The sequence below is a fragment of the Arachis ipaensis genome, chromosome B4, assembly GCF_059453495.1.
Source record: "Arachis ipaensis isolate K30076 ecotype BB chromosome B4, ASM5945349v1, whole genome shotgun sequence".
NCBI lineage: Eukaryota > Viridiplantae > Streptophyta > Magnoliopsida > Fabales > Fabaceae > Arachis > Arachis ipaensis.
Window position 1 is genome coordinate 11,229,413 of NC_142439.1, and position 18,479 is coordinate 11,247,891.

General features: G+C 33.6%; 1 pseudogene; it reads right to left on the reverse strand.

Annotated features, from left to right (window-relative positions):
- Positions 1-4,059: 4,059 nt before the first annotated feature.
- Positions 4,060-4,918, reverse strand: LOC148566661 (secreted RxLR effector protein 161 pseudogene; annotated as a pseudogene).
- Between the last annotated feature and the right edge of the window lie 13,561 nt (positions 4,919-18,479).

Consider the following 18,479-nt stretch of genomic DNA (forward strand, 5'->3'; position numbering starts at 1 on the left):
TAACACCAGCATATATCCTGATTCGGTTGCCTTGTGCTATACAACCTACGTCTAGTCTCCTCCACAACAATGGAGGAATTTCCACTATAGTTAACAGTATTACATACATCAATTCCACAGGATTGACCCAATCCTTCCACACTCAAGTTCTAACCTAACTTGACATTGGCTATGCTAATACCTAACTATTCACTCTTAGTGCTAACCCAACTAAGAAAGGGATACCTCACAGGTACAAGATACAAGACATAGACATACCTAAAGAAATCAGAAAATAACTCTAGGTTTTTCTCTCAAGTATTTCACTCAGCCTTTTTCTACTCATGGCTTTTACTTGAGTTTCCTCACAATGTCTTTTCTCACAAGAAATTACAGAAAGATAAGCATTGAAAAGTACATTACAATCAGTAAAACATGAAGGAGATTGACTTCATCAGCAGCCTCTTTGCTATGTGCAAAACCAGATTCGCAAACCTCAGCTTGAGTTCTTCAGTATTGGCCAAATGCTTCTTTGAAAGAAAGCATTATCCAAGTAGAGGAACCTCCTTTCAGAACACTACTCTCTAACTCAGGTTTTCTCTCCTTGCCTCTAAATGAGCAGAAAGTCTTCTTTTATCTCCTTGCATATTGCTAGGTTATTCTTCCAAGGTCAACACCTTGAGCCTTGAGCTTCACCAACCCACAGATTCACTTTTTCTCCTTAATCCCCAGAGTAGAAACTCTCCTTCTGACTTCCTCATCTTGACCGAAAGTCATTCAACAGCAACCACAAAAATCTTTCAATGGTTAACTTAATCTGAGCTATTGAGAAGCTACTTGGTCCCTAAGAATCACTTGTGACCGTAGATATACAGCAGATTAGGGCAGAAAATAACTTTTTCTTGAATGCTATTTTCGAACTTACAGAAAGTTTGGAAGAAGAGAAGAAGGTCTGATGCATGCAAGAGGAAATGGGTTACCTTTAACCTAAGCTTGATTTGGTTTGAGCTTGGTGATTTGACAACTGTCATTCAAGCTTAATCCTTCTCTCTCTTGCTTCTTTGGTGACTAGCTTAGGGAAGAAGCTCTTTCTCTCTTTCTTACTTTTTTGAGTTTCTGACCAACTCACAGAGGTGAACGTTGCTTTTGATTAAAGCACATTGAAGGAGTGAAGACTTCAATCTTGTATGAGAAGCTTTGTGGAATGGACACGGGTTTGGATCGGGTAGTGATATGCTTGGCCCGCTTTGATTTCTTTAGCTTTGATTCCTTGGGCTTCTGATATTTCTTTTAGCCCAAAATCCTTGCATTTTGCTTTTCATTTCATTTGGGCTATTGCATTTTAGCCTGCAACAATACATAATTAGTAATATTCAATTTATAATTACTTAACACAAATTATTTATTTTGCCCAAAAATAATGTTTGTCATCACAAATTAATTTGGTTAATTTCTTAACTCAACAATCTCCCCCTTGATGACAAACATAATCAAGCAATAACCAAAAGGAATTAAATTTTAGTAAAGTTAGAAAACTTCCCTTTGATATTACTTGCTTTAGTGTTGCTCCCCCTTTCCTTTTCAAGATTAGCTCCCCCTGGATTTATGCTTTCCTCTTTGTTTTTGTTTTACATTATACTTAAAAAGAGCACTATAGCGAGCTATACACATTTATCTTGACTAAGGGATATCAAATAAGCAACACCACATAATCAGCCAAGCTAATGTCAGTAGCAAAAGGATTCAGCATGTGAAATCAAGTTTTAATGCAGCAGTCAGACAAAAATCCTAAAAGAAATACTAGTGGCTGCAGCAATGCCAAAAAATTCCTAGGACACATTTGCCATCCTACTATTACTCCCCCTTTTGTCATCAAGGGCGGATAATAAGCATGATCAAAAAGGCATCAATACAAGTCCTGCAAGAAAAGAGTTAGATCACAGTCCAAAGTTCTAACTAAACTAACAAAAGTGCAGCAGCATTTAGAGTTATTACAGTCATCCAAAATGAAAAACAGTTCAACAGTGGCAAAAGAAACATAAGTTATGAGATAAAAAGAGAGCAGCAGCAGTTTTTCATGAGACAATTTCTAGGCATCAGAACCATTCCCCTCCGAATTAGCTTCCTCTTCAATATCAATGGCAGGGTCTTCATCCTCTTGAAGGTTATCGATAAAAGACATGAACACAACCACTTTATCCCTTGATTTCTTTAGGAAATTCTCATGCTTGCTGGCTAGCTTCCTTTGTTCCTTGCTCATGGCAATTAAGTGGTTTGATTGGGAGACAAACTCCTGAACAACATCTTTGACCACATTCAGCAGAGCAGATTTCTTCCCAGCAGATACGGATGTACCCTCATTGGAAAGAGAAGGAGAATCCTCAGGAACAAAGTCATCATCTTCATTATCTAAGACCACCCTTTCAGATCGAGTAGGTCCTTTGTTCTGTTTCACTGAACCACCCCCTTTTAGGTATGAATGTCTATTTTGATAATCCTCATTGGTCAAGTCAACACCAAAATACTCAAATATGCAAGTTAGAAACATGCCATAAGAAAGTGCTTTATCTTTTTCACTCCTAACAGAGTCAAACATATATCTAACCATCAAGTATGCAAAAGAAATTTCAGTTTTGGTGAGAAGGGCATATAAAACAAGAGTATCAGTGTAGGAAACCCTTTGATATGAGCCACTTTGAGGAAGAATAATGTGGTTCACCATTCGATGCAACTGAGCACGCTCATACCATAGGGCTTTATGAGTAGGTGTAATGCCATCTATTAAAGAAACATGTTCACAAATGTGAGCCAATGCATCATGATAAGAAATTCCAACACCTTCATCCCACTTAACCGAAGTGTAAGCACAAAGCCCAACATCAGTATACTTCAAAGCATCACTGATAGTTTCATTGTTTAAAACTATGTCTTGGCCCTTTACATATGAGTGAGCAGTGCCTTCATGATAAGTCATGTTGGCATAAAATTCTTTGACCAACAAGGGGTAAACAGGCTTTTTGATATCAAAAAGATGATTCCAGTCCAGAAAAATCAAGTTATCAACAAATGGAAAATTTTTTCTTTTCAAAGATGGCAAATCAGCTAGAAAAGATGGACACAGGGTATGATACTGGATAATCCCCTCATAAAAATCATTGTTCATGGCAGGTTTGAATCTATAAGGGTTATAGTTCGAATGAGAAGTCAAAAAGTGAGCTTTGTGATCAAAAGGGCCAATGTCTGGTTCTTTAACTGACTTAAGAGGAACTCGAGTTTTTCCTCTTTGAGAGCGTAATGGAACAGACCTAGACTTTGGTTGTGTGGGCTCAGGTGGAGGTTTAGGTGTGGCTGGTCGCTTCCCCTTGGATGAACTTGGCTTCGATGACCCTGGCTTGGATGGAGGTTCTTTTGTCTGTGGTGTCTTCTTGGCGGAAGGAGTTACCCTAGAAGGATTTTTGGTTCGTGCCATGGGATCACACCGAGGAGGAGAGGTAGGAGGAGAAGGAGATAGAGTGAAGGTTCGGTCGTGAGAGCGGGTTGAAGGCTTTGTGAGAGGCTTGAAGATTTTTTCACGAGGAGGCCTTTTAGCAATAGTTTTCTTCCTCATTTTGTGATATTTAGGCTTTTGAGGGAAGAGAAGCAGTAAAGAGAGTGGGAAGAAACTGAAGAGTTTGAGGAGAAGTTATGGAGGAAAGAGAGGGAGTGTTAGTAACTGTACCCAAAAGTGAATTTCCAAAACCATGCAACTGCATCACCTTTTGAAGTGACTTGAAAAGACATGACCTCATAAAAGAAAGATTTTATTTGATTTTAAAATAAAACTGGAAATTAATTTAAATTTTGAAAGACAACAAAATTAAACTAAAACCCTTTTTTTGGACTAAAAAAATAAATCCACTTGGAAACCTTTTGGGCCACGAAACATTAAATGAAAACCCTTTAAGAAAACTTAAACACACAAGCCATCATAATAACAAACAAACAAAAATACAACATTCATGTTGGGCCCATAGGTGGTTTGAATAAAGGAAACACATAGGGCTACCCGGATCTGACTTGAGGTTGGCCCAGATTAATTTTTCACTTGCAACAAATCCAAACTTCGCTGATTGAAGGGAAACGTTCATCTTCTGCCCAGAATTGTCTCATACCTGTTTATGAGACAAAAAAAAAAGCTCCAGCAAATTCATAAGCAATTATCAAATAAAGAATCATAACTCAAAATTCCTAGACTTGTCCTAAGCATACAGAATCTGTCCTCAGCTAATGGTTTTGTGAAAATATCTGCTAATTGCTCCTCTGATTTAACAAATTGAATACTAATATCCCCCTTTTTGACATGTTCTCTTATTGAGTGAAATTTCACTTCAATATGCTTAGTCCTAGAGTGCAAAACTGGATTTTTAGAAATATTAATGGCACTCATATTATCACACATCAAGGGAATATTTTCAGCATTTAATTTGTAATCGGCAAGCTGTGTTTTTAACCATAAAAGCTGAGAACAACAAGAAGAAGCAGCAATATACTCAGCCTCAGCAGTGGATAAGGCCACTGTTGGTTGCTTTTTACTTGACCAAACATTCAATGACTTTCCAAGGAAGCAACATAGGCCTGAAGTGCTCCTTCTATCAACTCTATCACCAGCAAAATCTGCATCACAATAACCAACTGCAGAAAAATCATCAATCCTAGGATACCAAAGACCAAAATTGGATGTGCCATGAACATATCTAATGATTCTCTTAACTGCAGAAAGATATGACTCTTTTGGTTTGGATTGGAACCTTGAACACAATTCAACACTTTGCACAATATCGGGTCTAGAGGAAGTTAAGTACATAAGAGAACCAATCATTCCTCTATACCTAGTCTCATCTACATCTTTCTCAGTTTCTCTCTTATCTAATTTTGAATTAGGGTGCATGGGAGTTCCCATGGGTTTGGCATTTTTCATACCAAATTTCTTAACTAATTCCTTGGCATACTTCTCTTGATGAATGAAAATACCATTTTCATTTTATTTAATTTGCAGCCCAATGAAAAAATTAAGTTCACCCATCATACTCATGTCAAATTCACTTGTCATGAGTTTTCCAAATTCAGAACAAAGAGATTCATTGGCTGATCTAAAAGTAATGTCATCAACATATATTTGGATTAGAATAAAAGAATCATTAGAATTCTTGATAAATAGAGTTGTGTCAGTGGTGCCTCTTTGAAAATTATTTTTCAAAAGAAAAGAGCTAAGTCACTCATACCAAGCTCTAGGAGCTTGTCTTAAACCATAGAGAGCTTTAGACAATTTGAAAACATGATTAGAATGCTCTTTATTTTCAAAACCAGGAGGCTGCTCCACATACACTTCTCTATCTATCACACCATTCAAAAATGCACATTTCACATCCATTTGATATAATTTAAAACCACAAAATGCAGCATAAGCTAAGAGAAGTCTTATGGCTTCCATTCGGGCAACAGGGGCAAAGAATTCATCAAAGTCTATTCCTTCTTCTTGGTCATATCCTTGTGCCACTAGCCTTGCCTTGTTTCTTGTAATGCTACCATCTTCTCCCAACTTGTTCCGAAATATCCACTTGGTGCCGATCACTTTCTTTCCACTTGGCCTTGGAACCAAAGTCCATACTTGATTCTTTTCAAACTCAAGAAGCTCATCCTCCATAGCTTTAACCCAAGAGGGGTCACTAAGGGCTTCTTTGATGTTTTGAGGCTCTATTTGTGAAAGAAGGGCAATGTTAGATCCTTCATTTGCCTTTCTAGTGGAAGACTGAGTTTGCACTCCATGAGAGACATCCCCAATGACAAATTCCTTAGGATAATTATTCAAGAATCTTCATTCACGAGGTCTGATAGATTTGGAGGCAGATTCAGATACCAAGGGATTCTGGGTGCTGCTGGCTTCAGGATTTCCTTCAGATTCATGAGCAACATGGAATTGTCTCTTGAATTTTCAGCAGTTGCAGTTTCTGGTTTAGTTTGACCAGAATTTCCTTTTTCATTATTTTGAGTGGTTTCATCTTCCTTTTGAGCTTGATTTCCTGCATCACAATCTTTCAAAATGCTTTGCACCAAATTAGTATCACAAAATGTAACATGTATGGACTCCTCAATAATTCTAGCATCTTGATGATAAACCCTATAGGCTTTACTAGTTGTGGAATATCCTGCAAACAAACACTCATACGCCTTTGGATCAAACCTACCCAAAGTTTCTTTATTATTCAAAATAAAATATTTGCATCCAAAGATGTGTAAGTAGTCTAAGTTTGGTGGGTAGCCTTTCCAAAGTTCATAAGGGGTTTTCTTCAAAAATTTTCTTATGATTGTTCTATTCAAAATGTGGCAAGCCGTGTTAACCCCTTCAGCCCAAAGGAATTTTGAAACATTACTCTCACAAAGCATAGCTCTCGTCATCTCTTGTATGCTTCTATTTCTTCTTTCCACAACACCATTTTGTTGTGGTGTTCTTGGACAAGAGAAGTTGTGAGATATTCCAAATTCCTCACAAAAGGATTCAAATAAATTATTTTCAAATTCAGTTCCATGATCACTTCTTATAGAAGAGATTTTTAAATCATTTTCATTTTGAATTTTCTTGCAAAAAGGTTCAAAGGCCGAAAAGGCTTCATTTTTGTGTGCAAGAAACAAAATCCAACCAAACCTAGTATAGTCATCCACAATTACTAAACCATAATATTTACCACCTAGGCTTTGAGTTCTTGTTGGACCAAATAAATCAATGTGTAGCAACTCAAGTGGTCTTTTAGTAGAGATGTCTTCCTTTGGTTTAAAAGAACTTTTGGTTTGTTTTCCCATTTGGCAAGCATCACAAGTGATGTCTTTGTCAAACTTTATCAAAGGAAGACATCTTACTAATTCTTTCTTTACAAGTTTATTTATTTGAAACATACTTGCATGTCTCAATCTCTTGTGCCATAACCACTTTTCAGATTCTTTAGAGTGAAGACAAGCTACATTTTGATCCTTTAGTTTATCAAGAGTAAGTCCATACATATTATTAAAATGCTTGACAACAAACATCACTTCATTTGTCCTTTCATTAACAACACAGCATTCAAATCTTTTGAAAGTCACTAAATATCCTAAATCACATAACTGACTTATACTCAAAAGATTGTGCTTCAAACCACATACCAAAAGTACATCATCAATGAAAGTAGATTGCTCATTACCTACTTTTCCAACAGCAATGATTTTACCTTTACCATCATCTCCAAAGGTCACAAAACCTCCATCATACTTATTTAGTTTGATGAAGTAGGTTGACCTTCCAGTCATGTGCCTTGAACATCCACTATCTATGTACCACATGTCCTTTTTGTTCTTGGATGCTAGGCAAATCTGTATGAAGAGTTTCAAGTAGCCATAGGTATCCAAATTAATTTGGATCCTTTGAAGTTAATCCATCTTGATTGCCCAAGTGCATTGAAATCACAAACAACATTGTAAACTTTGTTTCTTATAACTCTTTTTTCAATGAAACATTGTGCATATGAGTGACCAATTTTCTTGCAATTGACAATGATTTTCTGATGTGTGTCGCTAAAATTGAGGTGAGTTATATTGCTTGAAATGATTAAAGTGTTGAAATTTTCTGGTTTTTGGAGGAGATGCATTTCTTTTGACAAACTAGTTTTTATTAAAGTTATTCCTCTTTGCAAAAGCATTTTCACCAGAATTTCTTTGAACATTTTTACCTTTTGAAAATGAGGTTTTGTTGTAAAATGGTGGTTTCTTGAAAACAACCTCATTTTTCGAAATGTAACCCAAACCTGGCCGGTTTGAACTCAGATCAGTTCTTGGTGAAGGCTCAGTTTCACTTGTGTATACTTCATCAAAATTTTTTTCAAAAGTTGAAACATATCTAATACCCGATTTGTTTAGTATGGATTTGGTATTTGATGAAGAAGCCACAAATTTTATAGAGGAAGTGTTGGAAACTGCATCTTCCTTGGCTATGTAGCCTAAACCAGATTTTTCAAATAATGGTCTTTGACTTGCAAGTAATTTGTTCAAGTTACTAGAACCTTGAGCAAATTTTGCTAAGTCACCATTCAGCCTTTTAATCATATCATTTAATCTTTCATTTTCAGTAATTAACTCATGAGAAGGATCCACAATGTGCTTTCCTTTTAATTTTTCAAGTTCAGATTTTAGAAATCTGTTTTCTTCAATGATGTCCAAAGCACATTCAGTTTCCTTCACTTTTTCTTTTAAAAAATTAATTTCAGCTCTTAACACATCTCTTTTAGATCTGCATTCATTGTACTTGTCAAGCAGTTTTGAGGTGTTTAAAGTGAGATCATCAATAATAGCATGTAAGTCCTCAATGGTCAAATCATAGTAATTTATCTCATCAAGATTGTTGTTTCCAGCCATGAAGCAGTCTTTGTCATCTCCTTCATATTCTTCTTCTTCATTTGAGTCGTTCTCAAGATCCTCCCAAGCTGCCATGAGTACTCTCTTCCTTTCCTTCTTTCATTTGTCCTCCTTTTTAAGCTTTGGACAGTTTAGCTTGAAGTGTCCAGCCTCCTTGCAGTGATGGCACGTCACTTTGCTCAAGTCGATCTTGTGCTCCTTTGAACTTGAACCCTTGTATTTGCCCTTGTTCTTCATCATCCTTCTAAATCTCCTAGCAAAAAACAAAAGCTCGTCATCTGAAATACCATCACTAGACTCACTCTCTTTCGGTTCTATTTGTGACTTGAGGGCTATTCCCTTTTTCTTTGAGTCTGTGTTTGTGTGTGTGGCTTCATAGGCAAGGAGTTTTCCTCTCAGCTCATCATAGGTTATGGGACTTATGTTGTTACTCTCGGTTAGGACAGTGGCAGTGTTTTCCCATTCTTTTGTGAGGCTTCTAAGGAGTTTTCTCACCAAGGTTTGTTCAGCATAGTTTGTACCCATAGCATCAAGGTTGTTGATTATGATTGAGAATCTCTCAAACTCTTCATCAATGCTTTCTCCATCTTTCATGCTAAACATCTCGTACTCTTTTCGCAACATATCAATCCTCGTTTCTTTGACTTATTTAGTGCCTTCGTGTGTAACCTAGAGTTTTTCCCAATTTTTTTTGGCTGTCTTGCATCTAGACAACTTCCGGTACTCTTCAAAGCTGATAGCACAGTGAAGAAGGTTGATTGCTTTAGCATTCAGCTCTATCTTCTTCTTATCATCTTCATTCTATTCAGCTTCTTCTTTTGGATTTACCACTCCATCAGCACTTGTTTTTTATGGGATCTTGGGACCGCTCACAACAATCTTCCATATGTTGTAGTCAATGGATTGGATGAAAATCCTTATCCTTTCTTTCCAGTAGGAGTAGTTCTTCCCGTTGAAGAAAGGTGGCCGGTTGTTTGAATGGCATTCAGTGAGGGTGTAGGCAACTGTGGTTGTGCCCAAGTTGTTCGCCATTGGATCTTTGCTCCAAGCGGTTAAGCTTGATTCTTGAGACCTTAGCTCTTGATACCAATTGAAGGTTGTGGTAGGCTTAAAGAATGGGGGGTTGAATCTATGCCTTTCTTTTAGTTGTTGTTACGAACCTTTTTAAACAAACTTTCAATTCTGATTCTGTTTGAACTCAGCAGCGAAAATTTATGAGACAATTTATTTTTGTCTCATGAATATCAGAAAACAGAACAGTGCAGAGAAGAGAAAAGCTAACACCAGCATATATCCTGGTTCGGTTGCCTTTTGCTATGCAACCTACGTCCAGTCTCCTCCACAACAATGGAGGAATTTCCACTATAGTTAACAGTATTACATACATCAATTCCACAGGATTGACCCAATCCTTCCACACTCAAATTCTAACCTAACTTGACATTGGCTATGCTATTACCTAACTATTCACTCTTAGTGCTAACCCAACTAAGAAAGGGATACCTCACAGATACAAGATACAAGACATAGACATACCTAAAGAAATCAGAAAATAACTCTAGGCTTTTCTCTCAAGTGTTTCACTCAGCCTTTTTCCACTCATGGCTTTTACTTGAGTTTCCTCACAATGCCTTTTCTCGCAAGAAATTACAGAAAGATAAACATTGAAAAGTACATTACAATCAGTAAAACATGAAGGAGATTGACTTCATCAGCAGCCTCTTTGCTATGTGCAAAACCAGATTCGCAAACCTCAGCTTGAGTTCTTCAGTATTGGCCGAATGCTTCTTTGAAAGAAAGCATTATCCAAGTAGAGAAACCTCCTTTCAGAACACTACTCTCTAACTCAGGTTTTCTCTCCTTGTCTCTAAATGAGCAGAAAGTCTTCTTTTATCTCCTTGCATGTTGCTAGGTTCTTCTTCCAAGGTCAACACCTTGAGCCTTGAGCTTCACCAACCCACAGATTCACTTTTTCTCCTTAATTCTCAGAGTAGAAACTCTCCTTCTGACTTCCTCATCTTGACCGAAAGCCATTCAACAACAACCACAAAAATCTTTCAATGGTTAACTTAATCTGAGCCATTGAGAAGCTACTTGGTCCCCAAAAATCACTTGTGGTCGTAGATATACAGCAGATTAGGGCAGAAAACAAATTTTTCTTGTATGCCATTTTCGGACTTGCAGAGAGTTTGGAAGAAGAGAAGAAGATCTGATGCATGCAAGAGGAAATGAGTTACCTTTAACCTAAGCTTGATTTGGTTTGAGCTTGGTGATTTGACATCTGCCATTCAAGCTTAATCCTTCTCTCTCTTGCTTCTTTGGTGACTAGCTTAGGGAAGAAGCTCTTTCTCTCTTTCTCACTTTTCTGAGTTTTTGACCAACTCACAGAGATGAACGTTGCTTTTGATTGAAGCACATTGAAGGAGTGAAGACTTCAATCTTGCATGAGAAGCTTTGTGGGATGGACACGGGTTTGGATCGGGTAGTGATATGCTTGGCCCGCTTTGATTTCTTTAGTTTTGATTCCTTGGGCTTCTGATATTTCTTTCAGCCCAAAATCCTTGCATTTTGCTTTTCATTTCATTTGGGTTATTGCATTTTGGCCTGCAAGAATACATAATTAGTAATATTCAATTTATAATTACTTAACACAAATTATTTATTTTACCCAAAAATAATGTTTGTCATCACTAATTAATTTGGTTAATTTCTTAACTCAACACATATATTCATGCAACTAAAGATATGTATAATGGGGTTACAACTAGTGTGAAGACTCAAGGTGGTGTGACGGAAGAATTTTCTATTGGTATAGGATTACACCAGGAATCATCTTTAAGTCCATACCTTTCACATTAGTATTTGAAGCACTCACAGAGCATATCCAAGAACATGTGCCATGATATATATTTTTTGTCAATGATATCGTCCTTATGAAAGAATCAGGGGAAAACCTAAATAAGAAGTTGTATTTATAGAGAAAAATTCTAGAAATGTATGGTATGCGCATAAGCCGTAACAAGACGCAATATATAAAATGTAAGTTCGACCGTCAAAAGAAAAACCCTAATATAGAGGTGAAAATTGGGAAAAACATCCTACAAAAAGTTAAAAGTTTTAAGTATCTTGGGTGCATCATACAGGATAATGGAAAGATTGAACAGGATGTAAATCATAGGATCCAAGCAGGTTCGTCAAAATGACGGAGTGCATCTGGTTTTATGTGTGACAAAAAAGTGCATTTAAAACTTAAAGGTAAATTTTATCGCACTGCTATTAAACCGGCTATGCTTTTATGGTACAGAGTGTTAGGCGGTCAAATGGGAGTACGAACATAAGTTAAGTGTAGCTGAGATGAAGATATTGAGATGAATGAGTGATCATACGTGATTGGATAGAATAAGGAACGAATATATAAGAGAGAGAGAGAGAGAAAGAGAGAGAGAGAGAGAGAGAGAGAGAGAGAGAGAGAGAAAAAGAGAGTAGCACCTATTGTGAAAAAGATAGTAGAATCGCATCTCAAGTAGTTTGGACATGTGAGAAGAAGACCGATAGAGTACCCAGCCAGAAAGGTGGATGAGATAGAAAATGGATAAGGGGTGAAAGACAGAGGAGGACCTACAAAAATCATGCATGAGGTGGTTAAAAAAGATCTACATATAAATGATCTCTCTGTAGACATGATAGAGCTCAAATACATCGTTTGATCTATGTAGTCGACTGTACCTAGTGGGACAAGGCTTTATCATTGTTGTTGCTGTAATTTTTGAAAGATAAAACGTAAGGTCCTTCCATTGATTAGATGATGACGTATTACGTTAAATGTTATATGACATGATGACATGATAAATTAATGTCACACATCACAAGATGATTGGTTGATGTGTCAGATTAGTAATATGTTGTATGCCACGTATGTCACGTGTTATTTGACATATCATAAATTTACTTAGAGTCAAATTAGTTGATAGGAGTATACACATAAATTATTTTTATCTCTAAAATTTTAAAAATTGATCAAATTAGTCTTTATATAAATTTCTTTTATTTTTTTTATAATATTAAATTTTTAATATTTCTTAATCCAACTAATTTTAATCTCATTTTTTACACCTTAATATACAATTTCTTTTCAAATAAAAACTAAAAATAATCAATTTATTACAAAGTTATTTTTTATTTTTATTTTTAGATTGAATCCCGCTAGGGAGCCAATGAAGTATTTGTACAATATGTAAAATGGGCTATTTATTTAGTCTAATATAAGTTAAAAAATGAACATCCAAAGTAAGATACTACTAATTTTTCAAACACAATACACCCATACTATCCAAAATAACCATCCGAGTACCAGGGATAATAAACATCTGATATCCTACTGAATCGAACATTCCTATACCCCCATTGTACACATTGTATATATATTCCATTGGCTCCATATACTTCCTCTTTTAGATTTTATATTTTCAAATTCTAGTTCTTCTGTAGTAAATTTTTTTTATGTAAATAATTTTATCAAAATATTTTTAATTATATACTAAAAATTTTAATTTTTTGAATCTCACCCAAAACTCAGTACAATCTATAATTAGTTGTCCATTTTTATTCAATATTTGTTTTAGTTTAAAATTTTTTTTAGCAAATTAAATTTTAAAAAAAATAATAACAATTGAAAAGACAGAGAGAAATGGAATAAGCAAGTAATAATAAGGGCAATTCACGTCGTTAAACCAAATGCATACCAATATTACTTGAATGTCCCAAGCTAAAAAATGCAACGTCAACATCTCAAAGCACATTTTTAAATAAATCGAATTAGGTGAAAAATATTGCTGAACAAAAATCGAATCAAGTGGATCCGATTTAAATGCATGGTTAAAATGGTAGCAAATCGAATGGATTTGTTTTGATTTATAAATAAGAGTAAATCGAATTCAATAGATTCGATTTAGCTAACTAGAAAAATGCCCACGGTAATTCGAAATCAATGAATTCAATTTGATGAATTTGTAAATCGACACCCATTGTTTGGATTTACTAGTTGTTTCCGTGTCCCATAATTCGATTTATACATTATTAACTTTTTTTTTTCTATTTTATCACTGTTTCACATACAATTTTCATAAGTATACTTTATTCTTTATCTATTATTTCGTCAGAGTGTATTGAATGTTCATCATGTACATCTTTGTATTTTATATATAATATTTTTTCTTTGTATCAATTTTAAATTTATAGATTTTCTATTTTATACAAAGTAGTGATAATGAGTAAAAATAATATCATTTATATAAGTACTTAAAATAAAAAAATTAAATTAAAAGTATAATTTAGACTTTAAAATAAGTTAAACAATATTTATACACAATTACATAACGGTTAATTTAGTATTTAATTTTTGATATATATATAATATTTTTACTAAAAATATGAGTACTAATAGTACAAGAATATTAAAAATCTCTAAAATAAGGAGTACACAAAATACTAAAAATTTATAATAATAAAAGCTCAAAAGTATTAAAAATAAGAAAAAAATGAAAAATTCATAATAAATCGATTTATACATAGTACTGGCTAATGATAAATTCATAATGCAATTTGATGAAAATATTATATATAAAATATAAAGATGTAAATGATGGACATTTAATACAATTTGATGAAATAATAAATAAAAAAGAAAAGTATACTTATGAAAATTGTATGCGAAACAGTGATAAAATAGAAAAAAAATCGTCAGTAATGTATAAATTGAATTATGGGAGATGAAAACAACTAGTAAATCGAAACAATTGGTGTCAATTTACAAAATTATCAAATCAAATCCATTAGTTTTGAATTACCTTGGGCGTTTTTTTAGTTGGCTAAATCGAATCTATTGAATTCGATTTACTCTTACTTATAAATAGAAGTAAATTTATTTTTGCTACCATTTTAACCATGCACTTAAATCGAATCCACTTGATTTGATTTTTGTTTAGCAACGTTTTTTTACCTAATTCGAATTTACTTCGTGTTTCAATAAATCGAATTTAATCAATTTGATTTATATAGAAATTAGCTTTGGGACTTTGGACATCCAGGTAATATTGGTATGCATTTGGTTTAATGAGATGAATTGCCCTAATAATAATATTAAAAAAGGTGTTTGCTACCGTACGATGATAAATTCATATGTACCGATACGTTTAAAATATGGACAAATAATAACAATCTACGTGGGATTTATTTTCCACATCAACATTTAATTTTTGTTTTTTTAAATATATATTATATCACCACTTTTACTAATACACCCATTTAATTAAATTAAAAAAATATTTTTTATTTAATTTTATAAAAAATCTTAAACATCTTTCTTTTATTTGATTAGACAAAAATATCCTTTTAAATTAACAAAATTTTAGAATTCAATTAATCCTAATTTTATAGTTTCAAATAATTTAAACAACAAAACAAAAACATATTAAAAAAATAAAAAAATCAAAATTTCTTCATCTTCTCCAATTTCTCTAATCATTCATGCTACCTTTAAGCAAAACATATCAAAAAAACAAAAAATTAATCGTTCTTCTTCTCCAATTACCCTATGAAGCAAAGCATTGAAAATTTCAAACCAAAACCCTAGGTACTTCGCCGCTGCCATCCCAAATGAAGTGGAGGGTTGGGTTCCTCCGGAGGGACGCTAACGCTTCGTTTCTTCCTTCTGGGGTTGATGGAAGTGCCGTCGCTGAAGTTGGAGAAAAGAATTGGTCTAAACTTTTGTCCGCATACAATCATTGTTGTTGAGATTGTTGATAAGTTCTGTTTATTTGGACATTGTTGATAAGTTCTTCATAGACATGCACAATGAGTTTAATGTTCCAGACTTCCAGTTCCACAACTTCCACACTCATCTTCTGTCAGAATCAAACACTTAAAATCCAAGGAAAGATTTGGCTCCCTATCTGGCTGTAGATAGGTGTAAGATCATATATATTAAGCTACGAATGCTTTAATTTGGTTGTTTTGTATATGAAATCTCTCTTAATTTGCTTGCTACCTGTGCCATTGAGTTCGTTTCATTCGTTTGGTTTTGAGTTCCAATTTTATTTTGCTTTTCTGGTTTTCACATGTTTGAATCCATCCATCCATTAATCAATAATGAGGTGGATGAACTACAGAATCATTATTATAAGAATTTTGAGTTCTTTTATTTTTGTCATGTAACCATGTTCCGTTGATGATTGTAGTTCTAATTTGTTTCTCACCAAAGATGGTATATTGAATCTTACACCAACCCCAGAAGGAAGAATCGAAGCGTTAGCGTGCCTCCGGAAGAATCCAACCCTCCACTTGATTTGGGACGGCGGCGGCAAAGAACCTAGGGTTTTGGTTTGAAATTTTCACTGCTTTGCTTCACAGGGGTAATTGGAGAAGACGAAGAACGATCGATTTTGTGTTTCTTTGATATGTTTTGCTTAGAGAGGGCATGAATGATTAGAGAAATTGGAGAAGATGAAGAAATTTTGATTTTTTGTTTTTTTAATATGTTTTTGTTTTGTTGTTTAAATTATTTGAAACTATAAAATTAGGATTAATTGAATTCTAAAATTTCGTTAATTTAAAATGATATTTTTGTCTAATTAAATAAAAGAAGGATATTTAAGACTTTTTATAAAATTAAATAAAAAATATTTTTTTATTTTTATTTAATTAAATGGGTGTATTAGTAAAAGTGGTGATATAATATATTTAAAAAAACAAAAATTAAATGTTGATGTGAAAAATAAATTATACGTGGCTTGTTATTATTTGTCTATATTTTAAATGTATCGGTACGTATGAATTTATCATCGTACCGTAGCAAACACCTTAAAAAAAACAGTCATGCTAAACATACAAGTCTTTTTGGTTTACAAGTCTTACAAGTTGGGCCAAACCCAACAGAAGCTACACTCACCCACAAAAGCGTGTTAACACGCACATCACGTTTCCAAAGCGCTCCCTCGCCATTAAGAACGACTCTTCTTCTTCTTCCTCGATAAAAATCATAACTGTCATTTTTTCTTCGCGTTTCTCCTCCTCCTCCTCCTCCTCTTCTTCCTTCTTCTTCTCCTCTTTCTTTGTGTTTCTCATCATTTTTCTTTGCGTGTTTCATCTTCATCATCATGTTTCTCCTCCTTATTCTTTTGATTTTGTAACATTATGTATTTTTTTCTTTTTTGTTTAATTTTTTCCTCCAAAAAATAATTATGAGAATATGAAATAAGAAGATGAAGAAGAACAACAGAAGATGGGGAGGAGGAAGATGAAGAGTTCTAAATTATGCAGAACTTATCAGAATAAAAATACACCCAAATATTTTCGTTTTATACCCAAATTTGCTGCAAATACAGAAATGAGTTATGTTATATGTACACTAAAATCAACCACCAAAGTCAGCCACCAGTATAAAATACATACTGGAATATAAATAATACATTGAAAATAAATTAAAGCACACATATATTTATACACAAATACATTGGTGGTTGATTTTAGTGGCTGATTTTAGTGTACAAATAGCATTTTTATACAGAAAAATATTTTCTCTAATGCTGCATTTTTTTCTTCTTCTTCTTTTCCTTATTTCTTTCTTTCTTTTAGTTAAATGAATGTAAGTTCATCCTCTTCCAAGTAATTTTGTAGCATTATGTGTTTCTTCTTTTTCTTTATTTGATTTTTTTATTTTTATTTTTATTAAGAGAGTAAAACAAAAAGAAACTTGAGAAGGTAAAATAAAAAGAAAAAGATGAATAAGAAAAAAAAGAAGAAGAAGATGGTGATAATGATGAAAAAAAAAGAACCAGCAGAAGATGAGGAAGATGAAGAAGAAAAGTTCTGAATTATGCAGAACTTATCAGAATAAAAATACACTAAAAATTTCTTAAAATACACCCAAATATCTTCGTTTTACACCCAAATTTGCTGTAAATACAGAAATGAGTTATGTTACGTGTACACTAAAATCAGCCACAAAAGTCAGCTATCAGTATAAAATACATATTGGAATACAAATATACATTGAAAATAAATCAAACCACACATGTATTTATACACAAATACATTAGTGGCTGATTTTAATGGTTGATTTTAGTGTACAAATAGCATTTTTGTATAGAAAAATGTTTCCTCTGATGCTGTATTTTTGTCTTCTTCTTTTCCTTATTTCTTTCTTTCTTTTAGTTAAATGAATGTAAATTCATCATTTTCCAAGTAATTTTGGAGCATTATGTATTTCTTCTTCTTCTTTGTTTGATTTTTTGTTTTTATTCTTGTCAAGAGAGTAAAACAAGAAGAAACTTGAGAAGGTAAAACAAAAAAAAATGAATAAGAAATAAAGAAGAAGAAGATGGTGATGATGATGAAAAAAAAAGAAGCAACAGAAGATGAGGAGGAGGAAGAGAAAGAGTTCTAAATTATGCAGAACTTATAAGAATAAAACTACACCCAAAATTCCTTAAAATACACTCAAATATCTTCGTGTTACATCCAAATATCTTCGTTTTACACCCAAATTTGTTACAAATACAGAAATGAGTTATGCTACGTGTACACTAAAATTAGCCACCAAAGTCAGCCACCAGTATAAAATACATACTGTAATACAAATATACATTGAAATAAATTAAACCACACATGTATTTATACACAAATACATTGGTGGTTGGTTTTATTAGTAGTTGATTTTAGTGTACAAATAACATTTTTGTACATAAAAATGTTTCCTCTAATGCTACATTTTTCTTCTGAATTGAACCACACCTCAGCCACTTGATTGGATTTAAAACAATAAAAGGAGGAGAAGACTTGTAAAGACTTGTATGAGAAAAACGCTTGTATGTGGAGAATAAACTGCTTATCAATACCATAGAGGGGCTGCAAAATACACAAAAATACACCATATTAAAACAAGCATAAACTATAAAATGCAAATAGAACTATAAAACCATCATAAAAAATAACAAAAATCAGATTCATGAATCATCATTAAACAGAAACTAAAACAATTCACTAAGAGAATAAGACAATTCATCCTCAGTGAGATGAAAAGT